At 45.4% G+C, this 21,648-nt stretch overlaps 1 non-coding gene across 1 annotated transcript; it reads right to left on the bottom strand.

The window, feature by feature from the left end:
- Window positions 1-5,398: 5,398 nt before the first annotated feature.
- LOC145352826 (U2 spliceosomal RNA) lies at window positions 5,399-5,590 on the bottom strand. The gene has a single exon (XR_013888597.1). It is a non-coding gene; the product is annotated as a U2 spliceosomal RNA (small nuclear RNA).
- Between the last annotated feature and the right edge of the window lie 16,058 nt (window positions 5,591-21,648).

The raw sequence follows: 21,648 nt of genomic DNA on the forward strand, positions 1-21,648 counted from the left end.
AGACAATGCTGAGACAGAGTGGGCTATGGCCCAGCCCTTGAGAATGTGACCCAATTGCAGAGGGTCATGGCTGTGGGGCTGATGAGCCTGCAGGAGACCCAGCGGGACAGCACTGAGACACAGCGGGCTACGACAGCAGCCCTTGAGAACATGCCCAGTCATAGAGGGTCATGGCTGAGGAACTGCAGAGCATGGCTCAGTCTCAGAGGGCACTTGTCGCAGTCATTGACAGGTGGCCCCAACTCAGGTAGCCATCTCTGAGAGCCTGACCACCATGGGTAGACACAGGTGGTCTTCCAGAACTGGCAGTGCCAGCTGACGCCAGAACTTCTGGAGCTCACTGCTGAAGCACTGCCTCCTCATAGAGTGACCCATGGGCCCAGAGGAACCTCAAGGGAGGAGGACGGGCTCAAGCCCATGGTGGGGCCTTCCAGCCGTGACTGTGGCTACACCTTCTGACTCTCCCCTTCCTGACACTAGGGCATCTCAGAGGCAGTGGGATGATGAGGGTGTCCTGGAAACATCCCAGACACTTGAAAGCCAGCCAACACCCTCAAGGCCCAGAGCCTCCAGAGAGCACCCGCCAAGCCTATCACAGGCAACGTGGCAAAGTAGGCAACTGGCCCCCTCCACCTCCGGTGTTCATTCCAGAGAGACACTGAGACATGGTGATAGGCCACTATGTAAGATTAGGAAGTAGTAGTTGCACTAAGATGACACTGATAAAAGGCTGCACTAGTTAAATAGATCTTTAGTCAGCTTAACATTTTTTGTTTACATGTTTTTATAGTAGAACTTATTATTTAAACATCTTTATTGTCATCATTAAGTGTTTTGTCACCACCTACCTGTCTCAGATTTGTCTCGAATAGGGATCCTATTCCATTGACGATCACTGGAGGGATGCTTCATGTTGGTGTCAGTTGGGATGCCCCTCAATGCTGTGTCATTGAGAAAATGAACCCATGAATGGTTCCCACCCCGAGACCCTACATGGGGGTTTTAGCTCCCTTACCTGCTGCACAGATATGGGCCCAGGTGCCATCATGCATGAAGAGCTCAGGTATGAGTCAGACTAGTTTGCACCAGGGCATCATCATAATGGTGCTCAGCTCATCACTCTCCTGCCTGCCAAAGAAACTCGTTAAAACAGCATACGCAGGCCTATCACTCTGGTGTGACAATGTTGCAGGAGATAGAAGCACTTTGGGGGGGGAATGGAACATACATGCACAGACACAAACCCATAGCAATTGAACTGCCTGGTGATCAGGGCCTCCCTAGCCACCCTCGCATGCCTCATTCAAGCTGCCAGCTCTCCGATGCCCGGGAGGTGTGCTTGGCGTGCTCCTCCTCTTCCTCCTCCTCCTCTTGTGCCTCCTCCTGCTGGGCAGCCTCCTCCCCAGTCATCGGCTGCTCAGCCTCCACATCCTCTTCCTCCTCCTGCAGTAGGTCACCTCTCTGTTGTGCCAGGTTATTCAGGGCACAGAACACTGCCACAGTGGGAGAAGAGATCAGAGGGTTCTATTGTAAGGCCCCGCCAGAGCGGTCCAGGCACCGGAATCGCATTTTGAGGAGCCCTATGCACCTCTCCACTGTTGCACGGGTGGCTACCTGAGCCTCATTACGGCGGGTCTCTGCCTCCGCACAGGCGTCATCAACCATGACTGAAGTGAGTAACCCATCCATGAGCCAACCTCACAGCCTGGGCTCCTCCTCAAATGCCTCCAGTACATCAGAGCTCCTGAGAATGCAGCTGTTGTGCACACTGCCAGGGTGTCTCACTCAGACACGCAAAATGTTCATATTGTGGTCACCCACAGTTAGACATTCAGGGAGTGGAATCCTTTTCTGTCCATGAATCTTCATGGATTCTGCAGCAGGGCCTCGAGGACAATGTGGGTGCAGTCAATGGCCCCCTGTACATTAGGCATCCCTGCAATGGCTGTGAACCCTGCAGCCCGGGCATGAGGGCCTCCGTAACCTGTTTGACATGTGTGTGCACAGCTGACTGAGAAATGCCACATACATCTCCACTAAGGGTCTGGAAGGAGCCAGTTGCATAAAAGTGGCATTGGAGATAGAGAAGAACACATGTAGAGGTTAAGGAACACTGCTTGTCCCTAGACCAATTACAGTCACTGTCCATACTGCCCATTACTCCACACTTATGCTCCCGAGGATCACAGACCCTCCCCTTCCCCCACATTGTCCCACTTACATACTCCCCAGAATCACAGTCCCCCATTTCCCCACCCACATGATCCCCAGAAACACAGTCCCCCATTCCCCCACCCACATGCTCCCCAGAAACATAGTCCCCCAATCCCCCACACACCTGTTCCCCAGAAACACGGGCCCCCATTCCCCCAACCAATTGCTCCCCAGAAACACCGTCTCCCATTCCCCCAGCTACATGCTCCCCAGAATCATAGACCATCCCCCCCCCCCACTCCTTCACCCACATGCTCCCTAGAATCACAGCTCCTTAAAAAGTTCAGAGGCTGCAGCGGTGCAATTTGCAAGGGATTTGTGCACACCCTTCAGCAGGAAGGGTGCTAAATGCACTAGGACCCAGCAGCATCAATCAGACCCGGATCAGTGCTGAGACCTGAGTCCATGCTGCAAATTGGACTTCAGACACCCTGCTGAGCAAGAACCCCTACCCTTCCCCAGTCTGAGAAACAAAATAGCCGCAACAAAAGGACCCCATATGCAGCACAGAGCCGTCGGACACTAGTCACTTACTTCCTCATTAACCCTCACTGATGGAGCACCCAAATCGGACTTTTATGAGGCACCACCTGCGTATCCACCCATTCATACAAGCCTGTCTGTGGTTCTCATGAAGTCTATTGTTGTATTCTTTCCATTATTGTTTACTGGACTTCCAAGTTGTGTGTCATCTGAAAGTTTTAAAACTATTTTGAAGTCATTAATGTATATTAAAAGCAGAAGTGATTCAAGTATTGAAGCCTAGGAAACTGTGTATCTCCCTCTGGCACAAAAAAGTGCTGAATGTCATGGTTCTCAGTTTTCTATCGCTTAGCCAATTTTATATTCACATATTAGCATCTGCTGAGGCCTGGACTAAGGTTTTTTTCTATCGTTAAAGACACACCACTTACATTTATATAGTGCTGTTCACATTAATGAATAATAGTTTAGAAAATATTGAGCAGGAGAAAAAGAATAAAATAGGGAAAGTGAGTCTAAAGCACAGTCAAAGATAAATATTTAAGATACTGTTTGGAAATAGGAAATCAGATGACATAGCAGGGGTATTTCAATTCTGAGCTCAAGAGGATTAAAGTATGGTAGTTGAAAGAGAGGTCATCAATGGTGAGACAGAACTACAGAATTGTTACAGCAAAGAAGGAGGCCATGCAGCACATTGTGACTGTGCTGGTTCTCCATAGAGGCAATTTACCTAATGCCATTCCCTCACCTTCTCCCTGGAGCCCTGCACATTCTTCCTTTTCAGAGAACAACCCAATTAACTCTTGAATGCCTCCATTGGAACTGTGTCCATCACACTCTTAGATAATGTATTCCAGATCTTAACTTACCACTTGTTCTTGTGCTTCCCACCAATGGAACACCTCTTCTCAATCTACTTTGTCCAGATCTCTCATGATTTTGAATACGTCTATCAAACCTCCTTCTCATGAACTTTTTCTGCACTCTCTCTAATGCCTTCACATCCTTCCTAAAGCGTGGTGCCCAGAACTATGCAATATTCTAGCAGAGACTTGATCAGTATGCTATACAAGTTTAACATAAGTTTAAAGTTTAATGACAAGCAGCTGACATTAACATTAATCAATTAAGTTACTGTGAAAATCCCCTAGTCGCCATACTCCGGCACCTGCTCTGGTACACTGAGAGAGAATTTAGCATGGCAAATGCACCTAACCAGCACATCTTTGGGACGGTGGAAGGAAACTGGAGCACCAGAGGAAACCCATGCAGACACGGGGAGAACATGCAGTCTCCAAACAGACAGAGGCCCAAGCTGGGATCAAACCTGGTTTCCCAATGTTGTGAGGCATCAGTGCTAACCACTGTGCCGCCCTGTACTTGCTTACTTTAAAACTCCACTAATCCCCTATTAATAAAACCTAAGCTGCCTTATTGTATTAACCATTCTCTCAAGCTCTCCTGCCAGTTTCAATGATTTATGCACATATATACCCAGATTCCTCTGTTCCTCCTACCTGCTTAGAATTGTACTCTTTATGTTATATTGTCTCTCCGCATTCTTCCTACAAAATAAATCATTTCACACTTCTCTCCTAAAACCATTCAGGTACAATCTTTGAATTAGAGAGGGCAGGTGGAAGGTAGACGTGGAGAGGGCACATGACCTGTCCACCTGACTAAAATGAATGGGCAGAATGCTGACATCACACAAGTTAGGGTGACTGGATTAATTTCTGTCATAGGCTGAAAGTCCTCTTGCCATACTTCTTGTAAGAGAAAAATGGCCATAATGAGAGGGAGGGAATTTTTTAAAATTCTTTCATGGGATGTGGGTTCACTGGCTTCACTTCATTTATTGTCCATCCCTAATTGCCCTTGAGGGGGCATTAAATGTCAATCCCATTGCTATGGATCTGGAGTCACATGTAGGGCAGACGAGGGAAGGGTGGCAGATTTCATTCCCTATAGGACGTTAGTGAACCAGATGGGTTTTTTCTTTAATGACAATCGACAATGGCTTCATAGTCATCATTAGATTTTTAATCCCAGATTTTTATTGAATTCAAAATTTCACCACCTGCTGTGGTGGAATTTGACCCTGTGTCCACAGAGTGTTACCCTGGGTGTCTGGATTACTAGTCCAGCAACACCACCACCAGTTCACAATTCACAGTGAAGGATGGGCCCCTCCATTAAAATGTTCTTACCCCTTTCAGGGAGGAAGCTCAAGAGATGCAAGGCTAACACAGTATGAGAGGAGGAAGAACTGGGAATAGCTGGCATTCTGGTACTGATTGAGGATGTGTAACCAACTTCTCTTTATCTGTGTTTATTACTGTTTCACTTACTCACTAAAGCCACAAAGAATAAGCATATGCTGGGAAGTTCTTGGAACTGTTTTCGCCCTGCACTCATAACTTCACTGGTTGTTTTGCAAAAACTCCACTTAGACATATAGTTACTACCCATACTCTTCCAGGACTGGAAAACCACAAGATAAAAACATTTGGTGAAGAAGCAAAACATTATAATCAGAAAATAAACACAAAGGACACAGTTGGTAAATGTTTTATTGTTTACTTTATTCCAATCCAATCAAGTCAAATTAAAGCCAATTCAGAGTCCCAACAAGTTGGGACATTCCCAATCCAAGCTGAGAAGACAGGGCTCTCACCTCCTGCCTTGGGCTTGATCTACATGATCCAAGCTGATTGGAGTAGGTGTAGCTCCTCCATCAAGGCTTGATCTAATTTGCATTTTAGCCAAAAGGCCCAAATGCTGCTTTAAAAAGTTGCTTCAAATGAAGCTAAATTGCAACCTAATGACTTCAACCAAGTGCAGCATGTCGATACTACACTTGATCTTAGCCAAAAGGCTGAGAAGCGATAAATGAATCAAGAAAACAGTGTAGGTAATAAAATATGATGAGATTTTATCAGCATTGTGTCCAGATGTCCTCTACTGACATTGTCATCAATGTCCTGCTTGTCAGCAATAGGAGGGACAAATTTCCAGTGAATGAGAAAGATACTTGGAAGGACTGTGACTATATGGGGATAACATGGCTAATGGGAAGTGTTAGAGATCAAGATTGCAAAATACCTTTTTTCTCATTGGTTCATGTGATGTGGGCGGTGCTGGCTAGGCCAGCATTTAGTGCCCACCCCAAATTCCCTTGGGAGGTGGTAGTGAGCTGCCTTCTCAAACTGCTGCAGTCCCTGTGGATTTGCTCCACCCACAATATTATTCAGAAGGGTGTTCCAGGATTTTGAACTACATGCAATGAAGGAACGGTGGTATCATTCCAAGTCAGGATAGTGTGTGGTTTGGAGGACAACTTGAGGTGTTGATGTTCCCATGCATTTGCTGCCTATGTCCTTCCAGCTGTTGGAATTCATGGGCTCGAAAGGTGCTGTCAATGGAGATTTGGCAAGTTGCTTCAGCATATCAGTCGTGGAGGGAGTGGGAGTTTATGGTTAAAGTGGTGTACTGATCAAGTGAACCATGGCAAATCTTTTAAATAATCGATGAAAATATGTCTCTTCAAAGATGACACTTGCAGACTGCTCCTGGTCACACTTGTTTATCATTCTAACTTTATCATTCCAATAGTTCTCTTTTTACACTGAGGGAACACCACCCTTGATGCCCAATGTGTACTAGAGAACATAATATTTAGCAGGCCCTTGAGGTATCTTAATAAGAATTGATATTGAAACTGGGTAAAGCATTATAGATTGCAGATATTTGTGGAATAATGGACCTGGGAACAGTATAAATGGGGTAAAATTATAACCATAAATTAGAAAACAAAGAAGGGAGGCATTGAGTTCAATTGGTTGTAACGTGTCATTGATGTTGGCTGCTCAATATAGTCTAGCTCATTTAACTTTTAATAAATGTTCACATGTTTGACTCCATAGCAGGATCTTAATCTGTCGCTCGAGAATTGGTGCAGAAAGGAGACTTTCAGATTCTTGGGGTCTCAGTACCATTTTTGGGATAGGAAGGATCTGCACAGGATGGACTTGTACAGGTTTAGTAAGGCATTTGACAAGATCCCACATGACAGACCAGTACAAAAACTAAAATCACATGGGATTCGGGGTGGGCTGGCTAGATGGATACAGAACTGGCTTGGTCATAGAAGACAGACAATAGCAGTGAAAAGGTGTTTTTCAGAATGGAGATCTGTATGTAGCTGGTAGTGTTCCGTAGGGATCAGTGCTGTGCCCTCTTGCTTGTTGTATATATAAATGATTTGGAGGAAAATGGGGATGGTCTCATTACTAAGCTTGTGGATGATACCAAGATTGGTGAGGTTTCTGATAATGCCAGGGATTGTCAGAGGATACAGTAGGATATAGATTATTTGGAGACTTGGGCACAGAAATGGCAGATGGAATTTAATCTGGACAAATGCGAGATAAAGCATTTCAGAGGATTAAATTTAGGTGTGAATTATACTGTAAATGGCAGAACCCTTAGGAGCATTAACATACAGAGAGATCTGGGCTGCCAGGTCCACAATTCCCTAAAAGTGGCTATACAGGTGGCCAAGGTGATGAAGAATGCATATGACATGTTTGCCTTCATAAGCTGGGGCATTGAGTACAAGAGTTGGGAAATCATGTTGCAGCTATATAAAACCTTGGTTAGGCTGCATGTGGAATATTGCAGTTCTAGTCACCACAATACCAGAAGGATGTGGAAGCTTTGGAGAGTGCGCAAAGGAGGTTCACCAGGATATTGCCTGGTCTTGTGCGCATTGACTGAGGAGAGGTTGAATAAACTAGGATTGTTTCACTGGAAAGACAGAGGCTGAGGAGAGACCTGATAGAAGTCTACAAAATTATGAGAGGCATAGACAGGATGGATAGTCAGAGACATTTTCCCTGGGTGGAAGTGTCCATTACAAGGGGCCATAGGTTCATGGTTTAAGGGAGATGCGCAGGGCAAGTTTTTCACACAGCGTGGTGGGTGCCTGGAATTGGCTGCCAGAGGAGGCAGTGGAAGCAGGCACATTAGCAACATTTAAGAGGAATCTGAATGGCTGCATGAATAGGGAGGAAATAGAGGGATTAGTGTCCAAATAAGGGCAGAAGGTTTCTTTTAGTTTAGTTAGAGTTTCATGATCAGCACGGGTTTGGAAGTCCAAGGGGCCTGTTCCTGTGCTGTACTTTTCTTTATTCTACACACAACAGGACTTACAGGGAGGATAATTGATGCCGTACAGAAAGGTTTAAACCAGTTTTGTTGAGAAGGGAGGCAACAGAGTGTAGCATTAGAGAAGAGATACTCAGTGCACAAAGGATTAGAAGAAGAAAACAACATTAGAAATAAGTGTAATAAATAGGAGAGATCAAACTAAGGGACAATATCAGACAAACTAACGTGGGTTTACAGTACAACTGTGTAAAGATTCAGAACATTATAGATAAAGGCTGCACGCACAAGTAGCCATATGGAAATATGTTCTAATGGCAATAATGGAGACCTGGCTCAAACAAAGGGAGGAAAGGGCATTCAATATTCCTGGCTATAATGTATTCAGAAAAAATAGGGAGGTGAAACAAAGATGAGGGGAGGAGTTGCTGATAGAGCTACTCAAAGATAATAGAATAGTACTTGAGGATTCAAAGACAGAGGGGCAAATTTTCCCGTTCCTTCTGTCATGGGAATCGGAGTGGGTGAGGGGCAAACCATGGAAAGGTCCATTGACCTCAGGCAGGATTTTCTGGTTTCGGGGCAAGCACAGTCAGAAAACCCCCGCCAGAATCTATCTGGTTGGATTTAAGAGACAGTAGAGAAGTTATTGTATAACTGAGTGTATGCAATAAGCCACACATATTGGGAGAGAGATAGAGAAGCAAATTTGTCAGCAACTTGCAGAAAATTACAAGAACGTTGGAGTTGCAACAAAAGTGATATATAATCCTAATATAGGCTGGATATTAACACCATAAAGAACAAAGACATGGAGCAATTCTTGACAAACGTGAACAAAAGAACTTTATCGACCAGTATGTCTCATGCCCAACAAGGAATGAAGCAGTGCTGGGTCTATTTCTGAGGAATAAAGTGGGATACATGAGTCATGTTTCAGTTGGGGTGCATTTCAGAAACAGTGAGCATAACATTATTTGGTTCAGGGTAGTTTTGACTTTTCAATTTCCATATGTGAAAATATTCAACTAGTGGGAGAGGCAATTTCAGTTATCTAAGCAGTTTGTTTCCAACACCAAAATATAGTTGTAGCTACTTTGTTTATAACAACTGACCAACTACAGATACATACAAAATCCTTGAGCAATAGGTATACAGAGAAAACTTACTCATTTACTTTTGTTGAGGGGGGGGGATCTTTTGGGTATTTACTTTTGTTGAGTAGAAACATAACCTTCATTGTTCCTTTTCAAACAAACTCTCTCTACACCTTGTTAAGATGAGTTGAGGACCTTAACAGTCTATTCATCATAAGCCCTGTCAGGGATAATTACTTATAGCATGACAAGTGTTACCATGAAAAAGACCATCAGAAAGGAAGCGTCATTTTCAAAACAACCAGATGCCAAATGGTTTCATGCTGTTTTCTATTATTCCCCTTTTTATCTCAAAATAATCTTGGCTAACTCATTCTACAACACAGCTATGAAAAATCAAGAGACACAAATCATATGCATTCTGTTATTACAGCAAATAATTAAACCACAATCTCATCTGACTTGTATCCTGATTCATCAAGCCCCAAAACATTGAAAACATTAGCAATGTTTAAACATTTAATTATTTCTAACTACAGTATAAAATCCACAATCCATCTATGAATAAAATAACTCATGTGAAATTGGACCAATAATCCTACATTTAAATGTATACACAGCTCAGGCATCTTCCAGTGAATTGAAAATGGATGTACTCCATGTATTAAGACAGTTAGCTGAATCTTACAAGGGCAACAGGAGATACAGCTGCCAGCATTTCCTCTTTTCAAAAAGGCTCACTCACACCTTAAACCACTCAGACACTTTAACAGGCCAGTGGTGAGCCCCAGGATCAAGGACCCCAACGTCCCTCCCACAGAGGGCTGCTAGCCAATCAGACTGGCAGTGGTTGTTGCCAATACGACATCCACTTGAAACTTCAGACCGAAGAGGGGCCCAGACATAGGTGAGCGTTGGCGAGAAGGGAATCATGGGAATCTCAGGGGAGGATGCAAGTGGGATTGGCAGCAAGGGGCTGTCTTTTCGATTTAGGGTCCCTTGATCAGGCACTGTGTTGCCTTTGAATGAGCACCCACTCCCCTCCCTGGAAAATTTGCAACTAAAATGCTCTATGTATGATGAGCCAAACACTGAGTTTATACCCGCAGGACTGGGATGAGGCTCTTAATGGGTATTAATTGCCCACCTAAGGACCTCAATTGGCACTGAGGGAGGAAAGTCATCCAGGAACATTACTCTCAAGGACTTAAACAAGGTGGAGGTGATTTACTTTTGGCTTCATGATAGAGGGTAGTTCATTGATGAAGCAGTTAATGATGTTAGGCCTAGGACACTAACCAGAGGAACTCCTACAATGATGCCCTAGGACTGAGATGATTGACCTTATAAAACACAACCATCTTCCTTTGTGCTAGGTATAACTCCAAACAGTGGAGGGTTTTCCCCTTGATTCCCATTGACTTCAATTTTGCTAGGCTCCTAATTGCCACACCCTGTCAAATGTGGCCTTGATGTCACTCTTACCTCACCTCTCTGGAGTTCAGTTCTTTTGACCATGTTTGGAGAAAGGTCATAATGAGGTCAGGAGCAGGTTATTTTGTAAGCTTTTAATAGTGTAATTTTGAAAGGTTTTTTCCATTACTAGTGCCGGAATGCACACGGCAATGAAGTTCAGATGTGAAACAAAGAGGCAATGTCAGAATAAACTTATTAACTTTCACGCAAACTACGGCAATAAATCCAGGCAATGATTTATAATTTAACATGGGCTATATTACCCATATGAAAGGACACAACTCCGCTTACTGCTTTCATCTTCAGTCTTCAGTTTCTCTCTCTCTGTCATCTATTGTCTTTTGCTCTCTGGCTTTTATTCTGCTTTGCAGGCTCAATCAGGAGGGTCTCTGGGCGTTTAAAACAGGAATTTAGGGAGCTAAGATGGAAGCTAAGAGCCAGGACAAAGCATGTTGTCATCTCTGGTTTGTTGCCGGTGCCACGTGCTAGTGAGTTGAGGAACAGGGAGAGAGTGCAGATTAACATGTGGCTGCAGGGATGGTGTAGGAGAGAGGATTTCATTTACATGGATAATTGGAGCACATTCTGGGGAAGGTGGGACCTGTACACACAGGATGGTTTGCACTTGAACCAGAGGGGCACCGATATCCTGGGTAGGAAATTTGCTACGGCTCTTCGGGGTGGGGGGCGGGGGGGTGGGAGGGGGGGACGCGGGGGTAGTGGTTTAAACTAATTTGTCAGGGGGATGGGAAAATGAGCTGTAGTCCAAAAGCCAGTGTTGAGGGTCGTGAGGTACTGTGGAAGCTATCAAGGTCGCAGGAATGTACTGGCAGACAGGATGTTGGGTTGAAGTGCCAGGAGCATCAGGAATAAGGTAGGTGAACTTGGAGTGTGGATTGGTACTTGGGACTATGATGTTGTGGCCATTACAGAGACATGGTTAGAACAGGGATAGGAATGGTTGTTGGCAGTTCCAGGGTATAGATGTTTCAGTTAGAGTAGGGAAGGTGGTAAAAAAAGGTGGAAGAATAGCATTGTTAATCAAGGATAGTTTAATGGCTGCTGAAAGGCATTTCGAGGGGTATCTGCCTACTGAGGTAATGTGGGCTGAAGTTAGAAATAGGAAAGGATCAGTCATGTTGTTAGGAGTTTTCTATCAGCCCTCAAATAGTAATAGAGATGTGGAGGAGGAAATGGCAAAGCAGATTATGGATAGGTGTGGAGGTCACAGGGCAGTTATCATGGGTGACTTTAACTTTCCAAATATTCATTGGAACCTTTATAGGTCGAATAGTTAGGATGGGGCTGTTTTTGTAGAATGTGTGCAGGAGGGTTTCCTGACACAATATGTGGATAAGCTGACAACAGGCGGGACCACATTGGACTTGGTACTGGGTAACGAACCGGGCCAAGTGTTAGATTTGTTTGTGGGAGAGCACTTTGGAGATAGAGACCACAATTTGGTGTCCTTCATTATTGCAGTGGAGAAGCAGGGCAAGGTATATAATTGGGGCAGGGTAATTATGATGCGATTAGGCAAGAATTAGGGAGCATAAGATGGGAACAGAAACTGTCAGGTATGGGCACAAACGAAAAGTGGAGCTTGTTCAAGGAACAAACACTATGTGTCCTTGACAGGTATATCCCTGTCAGGCAGGGAGGAAATGGCCAAGTGAGGGAACCATTGTTCACAAAAGAGATTGAATGTCTTGTCAAGAGGGAAAAGGAAGCATATGTGAGGATGAAAAAACAAGGTTCAGTTGGGTCACTTGAGGGTTACAAGGCAGCTAGGAATGAGTTAAAAAAAGGGCTTAGGAGAGCTAGGAAGGGGCATGAGAAGTCCTTGGTGGGTCAGATAAAGGAAAACCCCAAGGCTTTTTACTCTTATGTGAGAAATAAAAGAATGACCAGGGTAAGGTTAGGGCCAGTCAAGGATAGTAGTGGGAACTTGTGCATGGAGTCAGAAGAGATAGGTGAGGCATTGAATGAATACTTCTCTTCACTGTTCACTAGAGAGAGGGGCCATGTTTTTGAGGATGAGAGTGTGATATAGGCTAATAGGATGGAGGATGTAGATGTTCTGAGGAAAGATATATTAGCAATTTTGAAAAACTGAGGGTCAATAAGTCCCCTGGGCCAGATGGGATACATCCTAGGATACTTTGGGAAGCAAGGGATGAGACTGCGGAGGCTTTAGCTTTGATCTTTGGGACCTCACTGTCCGCAGGGATTGTGCTGGCAGACTGGAGAGTGGCGAATGTTATTCCTCTCTTCAGGAAGGGAAATAGGAATGACCCTGGTAACTATAGGCCAGTTAGTGTTACTTCGGTGGTCGGTAAGTTAATGGAAAGGGTCCTGAGACACAGGATTTATGACCATTTGGAAAGATGCAGCTTAATCCAGAATAGTCAGCACGGTTTCATGAGGGGTAAGTCCTGCCTCACAAATTTGATTGAAGTCTTTGAGGAGGTAACTAAGTGTGTAGATGAAGATAGAGCAGTTGCTGTCGTATACATGGATTTTAGTAAGGCGTTTGATAAGATTCCCCATGGTAGGCTCATGAAGAAAGTAAGGAGGTGTGGGATAGAAGGAAATTTGGCCAATTGGATAACTAACTGGCTGTCTCATAGAATACAGAGGGTGGTGGTGGAGGGAAAATTTTCAGACTGGAGGCCAGTTACCAGCAGTGTACCACAGGGATCTCTGCTATTTGTGACTTTTATCAATGACTTGGAAGAGGGAGCTGAAGGGTGGGTTAGTAAATTTACTGATGACACCAACATTGGTGGAGTAGTGGATGAGGTGGAGGGCTCTTGTAGGCTGCAAAGAGGCATTGATAGGGGGCAGAGCTGGGCAGAAAAGTGGCAGATGGAGTTTAACCCTGATAAGTGTGAAGTGATTCATTTTGGTAGGACAAACTTGAATGCGGATTACAGGGTCAACGGCAGGGTTCTGAGGAATGTGGAGGAACAGAGAGAACTTGGGGTTCATATCCACAGATCTCCGAAGGCTGCCACTAAAGTGGATAGAACCGTGAAGAAGGTTTATAGTGTGTTAGCAGTTATTAACAGGGGGCTTGTCTTTAAGAGCCATGGGGTTATGCTGCAACTATACAGGACCTTGGTGAGACACATTTGGAATACTGCGTGCAGTTCTGGTCGCCTCACTATAAGAAGGATGTGGAAGCATTGGAGAGAGTGCAGAGGGGATTTACCAGGATGCTGCCTGATTTGGAGGGTAAGTCTTATGAGGAAAGGTTGAGGGAGCTGGGGCTTTTCTCTTTAGAGCAGAGGGGGATGAGAGGTGACTTAATAGAGATTTATAAGATAATGAGAGGGATAGATAGAGTGGACATGCTGAGACTATTTCCTTGGGTGGATGTAGCTGTTACTAGGGGGCATAACTTTAAAGTTCATGGCGGGAGATATAGGAGGGATGTCCTAGGTAGATTCTTTACTCAGAGTGTTTGGGGTGTGGAATGCACTGCCTGCTGTGATAGTGGAGTCGGACATTTTAGGAACTTTCAAGCAGTTATTGGATAGGCACATGGAGCACACCAGAATGATAGGGAGTGGGATAGCTTGATCTTGAGTTTGGACATAACTCGGCACAACATTGAGGGCTGAAGAGCCTGTACTGTTCTATGTTATCCTACCTCTTATCCAATTAGTTCCTTCTAGTGTCCAATCATCCTTATCTTAGTGATGATCGTATCCTGTGCATGTTTCTCCTCGATCAATTATATACATTCCATGTTAACCACAGTAACCTGAACAAAAACTTCATGTAATATTCATCATTGCTCTTATCTTGAGCTGTTATACCCTGTGATCTCCTAGCTCAGAAATTTTGCAGCACTTATGCACTTTAACTTGCACAAACAATCTGAAGTTTCTGCAAGGAATTAGATGCTGAACACTGCAAGCATTTTAAAGCCTGACATCATTTCCCATGATCCTTCCATCTTAACATCAGCTTGCATCGTGCTGTTTTTCTCTGTTTTCCTATGTCAATATGCTCCAAAACAGGTTTTAAATAAGCACAGTGTTAATCATTTTACAAAATCTCCCTTTGAGAGTGGAGATATCCTTATTAAAAAAAAAGGGCAGCACAGTGGCATGATGGTTAGCACTGCCTCTTCACAGTGCCAGGGACCCGAGTTCGATTCCTGGCTTGGGTCACTGTCTGTATGGAATTTGCACATACTCCCTGTGTCTGTGTGGGCTTCCTCTGGGTGCTCTGATTTCCTCCCACAATCCAAAAATGTGCAGATTAGGTGGATTGACCATGCTAAATTGCCCCTTAATGTCAGGGGGACTAGGGTGGGATTTGGCTCAATGGGCCAAATGGCCCATTCTCCACTGTAGGGATTCTATGAACCCCTCATTGGTTAATTTTGAGGAAAGATGCAAATTCCAAGCTACATGCTTTTTTGACAGTTCTGTCATGCAAGATGTTTCCAATATGTTTCCAGCTACTTTCCATAATACTATTTTGAGTACTTTGAATCCCTATTTCCCAGGAGCTGAGTCAGTAAGGTTACAGGACTCCAGTCCCTTACAAGGGTTCAAAGGCATGCTGCTTTTTACTATAATTCAGGGACACGGCTGCATCTCCTATTTGATATTTAAATAGCCAGAACTTCTTGTATTTTCTCAATCTGCTTCTTTGACTTCCCCAGACTTTGTGCTATGAAGCAATGCATGTGATAGGTACACTCGATCAGCTGAACCAACCACCTAGAACAATATGAGCTTGCATCAGAGGGTTTGTGTATGGTGGTGGCAGGAGTCCTGAGGTTCTCAATAGTCTCTTGGTCATAGTCCGATACAGTGAATCGTCCATTGTTTTGTATATAGTCGAACGAATCACCATTAAACACATTGGCAGCATACTAGCATAGTGAGAGGGGCATAGTTTCTTCAAAGCAATTTTCAGAGTTCTATCGCCCATTTCCACCACTCCCAAAGACTAGAGCCAGATAGTTAGGCTCTCCCTCCCTCGGCTGTGACGGGGGTGAAGTGGAGGTGTTGCATAAGAACATAAGAACATAAGAAATAGAAGCAGGAGTAGGCCATCTAACCCCTCGAGCCTGCCCCGCCATTCAATAAGATCATGGCTGATCTGTCGTGGCTCAGTTCCACATTCCCGCCCTCTCCCCATAACCCTTCATCCCCTTGCCTATCAAAAACTTATCAACCCGCGTCTTAAAAATATTGAGCGAGGCAGCCTCCACCACTTCAACGGGCAGAGAATTCCAGAGATTCACCACCCTTTCAGTGAAGAAGTTCCTCCTCAACTCCATTCTAAACCGCCCCCCCTTTATCTTGAGGCTGTGCCCTCTAGTCCTACTGTCCTTTCTGAGCGGGAAGAGCCTCTCCACCTCTATCCTATCCATCCCATTCAACATCTTATACATCTCAATGAGATCTCCCCTCATTCTTCTAAACTCTAACGAGTACAAGCCTAGTTTATTCAGCCTCTCCTCATAGCTCAACCCCCTCAACTCCGGTATCAGCCTAGTAAACCTCCTCTGCACTCCCTCCAAGGCCAAAATATCCTTGCGTAAGTGCGGCGACCAAAACTGCACACAGTACTCCAGCTGCGGCCTCACCAGTGCCCTATACAGCTGCAGCAAGACCTCCCTACTTTTATATTCAATCCCCCTCGCTATGAAGGCCAGCATCCCATTCGCCTTCCTGACCACCTGCTGCACCTGCAAGCTGGGTTTTTGCGACTCATGCACAAGGACCCCGAGGTCCCTCTGCACCGTCGCCTGCTGCAGTTTTTCACCACGTAAGTAATAGTCCTTCCTACCATTATTCCTACCAAAGTGGACAACCTCACATTTGCCAACATTAAATTCCATTTGCCAGTTCCTGGCCCATTCGCCCAGCCTATCTAGATCCTTCTGCAGACTCTCCACACCCTCCGCACAATTTGCCGTTCCACCAATCTTGGTGTCATCAGCAAATTTCGACACCATACACTTGGTTCCCTCCTCCAGATCATCTATATAAATGGTAAATAGCTGAGGCCCCAGTACCGACCCCTGGGGCACTCCACTAGTCACCAACCGCCAATCTGAATAGCACCCATTGACCCCCACTCTCTGCCTCCTATTTGACAGCCAATCCTCTATCCACGCTAACACCCTACCCCCAACTCCATGCCCCCTGACCTTCTGCAATAACCTCTTGTGAGGCACCTTGTCAAATGCCTTCTGAAAATCAAGAAAGACCACATCCACCGGCTCTCCTCTATCCACCGCCCTAGACACATCCTCATAGAACTCCAATAAGTTCATCAGACACGACTTCCCCTTAACGAAACCGTGCCGCGTCTGCTCTACCAAACAATTCTCCTCGAGATGCCTCGCTATTTTCTCTTTGATCACAGATTCTAACATTTTTCCTACAACAGACATTAAATTAACTGGCCTATAATTCCCTGCCTTTTGCCTGCCACCCTTCTTAAACAACGGCGTAACATTAGCCGTTTTCCAATCTTCCGGCACTTCCCCGGAATCCAGCGACGTTTGGAAAATAATCACCAAGGCATCCACTATCACCTCCGCCATTTCCTTCAGAACCCTTGGATGCATTCCATCCGGTCCTGGGGACTTGTCCACAATCAGTCCCTCCAGTCTATCGAGCACCGCCTCTCTAGTAACAATAATGTCATTCAGGCCCTCCATTCCTACCATCTTTCCATCGCTAACACCCAGCAAATTACTCACATCCTGAATGGACAGGATTGTCTTTGGGATCCCAACTGCCCCAATCCAGAAGCAATTTTATGGTGGAACAGATGGGCTTCGGATGGGAAGCCCTCCAATGTCCTTATTAAGGCCCTTATGTAGCCAATTAATAGCCACTTAAGGGCCTTTTCCCATCCAGCCACAATTTTTCAAGATGTGGGCACTGATTGGATCAAGGTCAAAGTGCCAAACAGAAAAAGTTTTCACCCTCAATCTCAGACAGGAAGGGAGGGGATGCCTCACTTCAGATTTGGGGTGTCCTCCCCTCAGGAACCTTGGTGCTCCAGCCTTCCTCTGTCCCCAGTTACCTCCTGACACGGAGATTACTTCCCTTCTAACCCCCAGAGTATCCCCTACCTTTTTACCCCTGGGATCTCTAATACTTAGCTGAAGCATAGTCCTCAGACTTAGTCTCAGGCATGGCGCTGAGGAAGACAACACGAAGCAGTTACATTTATAGTCAATTATCACTCCAAACTGGTTCAGTATATCCGTTTCCAAAATCCCTCTGAGACCAGTGACGAGAACCCTTTGGTTAAGCCTCCTATCTGCAAGTGAGCATTCTCTCCTATACAAAAAGAAGTGGCCACAGTCCCATCAAAACTCACAAAGAGCAAATAATCCCTTCCTGCCACTCTGTGACTTTCGGGGTGTAAGCTGTGTATGATAGTAATAGCTGATCCTTTGCATAATCCATCATCCACCCCCTTTTTAGAATACAGAGATCACAGGTCATTCGTTACCATCACATCAGAACCCCAACACTGACTGTTTGGAGGGGGCAGACTTTTCTCATTGGATAGGGAGGCTCTCCACGGGTGAGGGCAGCAGGCAAAAGGAACTCCTCATGGACAGTGTAGGTGAGGGTCCCTGAAAGCCATCCATAAACCAGCTGCCGTCCTCTATCCCACAGGGCATTTGCTGTGGTTATCAGGACGAGCAGATATAACTTTTGCTCAACCCCAGATGATTTCAGATGAAATCTGGGGGAGTTGCTTGTAGCCCCTTCATGGGAGAGTGACCGTCCCTAGCCTTGTGTCCTGTTTTAACAGTGCCCCTTGTCCCATCCCAGAACATCTGTTTGGGTCCTTCCACAATGTCCATGGCTTTTTTTAGAGGGGCAAGCTTTGGAGTGTCCATTACTAAGAAGCAGCTTATTGTCACATAGTTGCAATGATCACAGCCCACTGTTGCTCTGGTTCAGTGGTTTACACATTGCATTCTTTACTAGAGGTTATGGTTGAGCTAGAAAAAAAGGTTTCAAATTGTACAAAATTAGACTAGAGGGAACTGTGAGATAGTCCCCTAGGGGTTGGTGTTGGACAACTGCCTTCTTTGATATATATCAATGACTTGGACTTGGCTGTACAGAGTATAATTCTAAAGTTTGCAGATGGCATGAAACTCTGAAATGCAGTAAACAAACAGCAGCACTGTAATAGACTTTAACAGATTGTACATATAGGAGGAATTTTCCTGATTTTGGATGGATAGGATCAACGGCAAATCCAGCAGGAGTCCCAGTCCGGGTTTATGCCAACAGGATTTCCCATAGCGATTGCCCCCACCTGCCCACCAATGATATAATGGGAATTCTGGCATTCATCCGAATACATTTAAATGTAATTACAGGCCTTTACGCCTGGCAATTCCCCCCCCACCCTTCTCCACCCACCCCCCTTTAGATTGTCCATTCATTTTAAGGTACCCTAATGCCAACATGAATCATACCAGCCCTCCAAGGGCATGCACCTGGCAAACAGAACCTCTCAGAGGAGATCAGGTGAGTGCGTTGCTCAGGTACTGCCCGAACACTGTTTGGGGCCACTATTGCAAGAGTTCAGGGTGTGTGTTTATGAGTGGGGGGGGGCGGTGCAGGGGATTAAGGAGGATGCTATGTTGCCATTCTGAAGACTGTGGGGAGATATGGGGAGTGTGTGTTGTTGGAGGATTGTGGGAGGGTACAGGGAGTGTGTGTTGTTGGGGGATTGTGGGAGGGTACGGGGAGTGTGTGTTGTTGGGGGATTGTGGGGGGGGTAAGGGGAGTGTGTGTTGCTGGGGGCCTAAGGGGGGTACATGGAGTGTGTGTCGTTGGAGGGCTATGGGGGGGTATGGGGTCGTGATGCCAGATGGCCCAGGCACATCGGGATCCTTTCCTGCCACACAGAACACAAAGTTAAGTGCAAGGAAGGGAGAGGAATCTGGGCTGCATCCAACACTTGAGATACCTCCAACGAGCTGAGGATTGGAGGGTGCTCACTTTTATGTTCCAGCTCACTGATGGTCTGCATGCCCTGCCCTCCTGCAAGCTCCAGTGCTGCTTCTCCAAGGCGGTGACGACCTGAATCTCAGGACATCACCCTCTGTCTTTGCCCTCTCCCACCAATTATGAGAATTCTTCCCCTGTAGGGAAGGAAGGAACCATGTAAAATCTAATGGCACAAGTCCTGCAGGTATCTGGGGGTGGACCTCAGAGGACAAGAGTTGTGATACAAGGGTTATGGGGGATGAAGGAGGTGCTTGGAGATCAGCATCTGGAAGCAAGCAGGTTGCTGAGGGTCATTTAGGGGGAAGATGCTAGATGAGGTTATACACTTAGCCTTGCTGCCTGGATTAAGTCATTCAGTTTTTTGCAGCACTACTTCTTGGTTCTCTTGGCACTAAAGTATTTTGCCATCGCCTCCCAGGCTGCGTTTCCATCCCTTCCCCTGGGAATAGGATATCCCACCTTGCCTCCACCACCTCCAGCAACCTAGCCAGATCTGCATCAGAAAAAGAGGGCACTGTCTTCCTGGAGGGATATTTCTTTCTGCACTGCCTGCCTGTCAGTCCATCTTTTTTGTGGAGGTCTCCCTTGTTAGGGCAGATCAGCTGGAGGTAGTACAGCATTCCAGCGTGTTTAATGCAGTTTACCTTACTACCATGGAGGGAAAGCCAAGTCAACAGTTGCAGGTGTGCTGATGAGGAGAGGGGGGCATTTGTGCCTCTGTGATCGGGGGCAGGGGAGAGAGAGGGTCATGTCAATTACCTATGATTAGGGGGCTATGTGCAAGTGGATCTGGGGGGTGGGAGGTTAAGGAGGTCAGTAATGTTTGGGGGGAGTCTCTTGATGTCCATGGGTGAAAATGGTTAGGCTGCATCTGGGGCAAGGTGTTCTGGCAGGAAAGCTGATTATTTTTTAGCTTTTTCTGCACATGCACAGTTTGTGGCTTAGATCTGAGCTGCAGGCTGTCTGGTGAATTAAGCCCCGTCCACTGCCTCCAGCAGCTAAAAATGGTCTAGCCCATTTTTTCAAAAACTGAGTGCATAAAATTGGGCAGGAAAACTTCACCCATAAAACGGATCAGGAACTTTTCTGTTTTCACACTAGCTGGTCACTTAGAAAAAATCTCATAAAATTCTGCCCAAAGTTTTGTATGATGAAGAACTATTCACCCCGCCAGCGGGACATTGTGGGACCCGTCCCTTGAAATATATTTTTTCAATGTGCCTAACAATATGTCAGAGGAAGCTGCCTTTGAAACCCATAGTTTCCATGCTGTTTTTCCCACCTGGTGCCACACTCTGAAAGGAAAGGAGAAAATTTCACCTATGGTTGTGAAAGAAGTAATCATATTCCCAACAAATTTAATGCGGAGAAGTGTGAAGTAACTCATTTCAATAAGAAGAATAAGGAGAGGCAACATAAGCTAAATGGCACATCATGAAAGAGGATGCAAGAGTAGAGAAAACTGGGGCTGTTAAAAAGTAGCAAGACAAATTAAAAGGAAATGTTTATTTATTAGTCACAAGTAGGCTTACATTAACTCTGCAAGGAAGTTACTGTAAAAATCCCCTAGATGCCACACTCTGACGCCTGTTCATGCACACTGAAGGAAAATTTAGCACAAATGCACCTAACCAGCATGTCTTTTAGACTGTGGGAGGAATGCCCAGAGCACCCAGAGATTACTGTGAAAACCCCCTAGTCATCACATTCCAGTTTGGGTACACTGAGAGAGAATTTAGCATGGCCAGTTCACCTAACCAGCATATCTTTGGACTATGGGAAGAAACTGGAGCATCTGGAGGAAACCCACGCAGACATGGGGAGAATGTGCAAACTCCACTCAGACAGTGATCCAAGCCAGGAATCAAACCCGGTCCCTGGTGCTGTGAGGTAGCAGTGCAAACTACTGTATCACTGTACCGCCCTGTTGAAATGTTGAGGAGACTGTGAAAAAGACACTTGGGATACTTGTCTCAATAAATAGAAACATGCAGTACAAAAGCAAGGAAGTTGTGCTAAACCTGAGTAAAACATTGGTTAGGCCCCAGCAGGAATACTTTCAAAGCCTCAGAGTGCAGAATAGATTTGCTGGAACGGTACCTGTGATTAAAGATTTCAATTACTTGGAAAGACTCAAGAAATTGTCATTGTTCTCCTCAGAGTAGAGATGGTTAGGG

This window comes from Carcharhinus amblyrhynchos, chromosome 14, assembly GCF_965287045.1.
Source record: "Carcharhinus amblyrhynchos chromosome 14, sCarAmb.v2.hapA, whole genome shotgun sequence".
Lineage (NCBI taxonomy): Eukaryota > Metazoa > Chordata > Chondrichthyes > Carcharhiniformes > Carcharhinidae > Carcharhinus > Carcharhinus amblyrhynchos.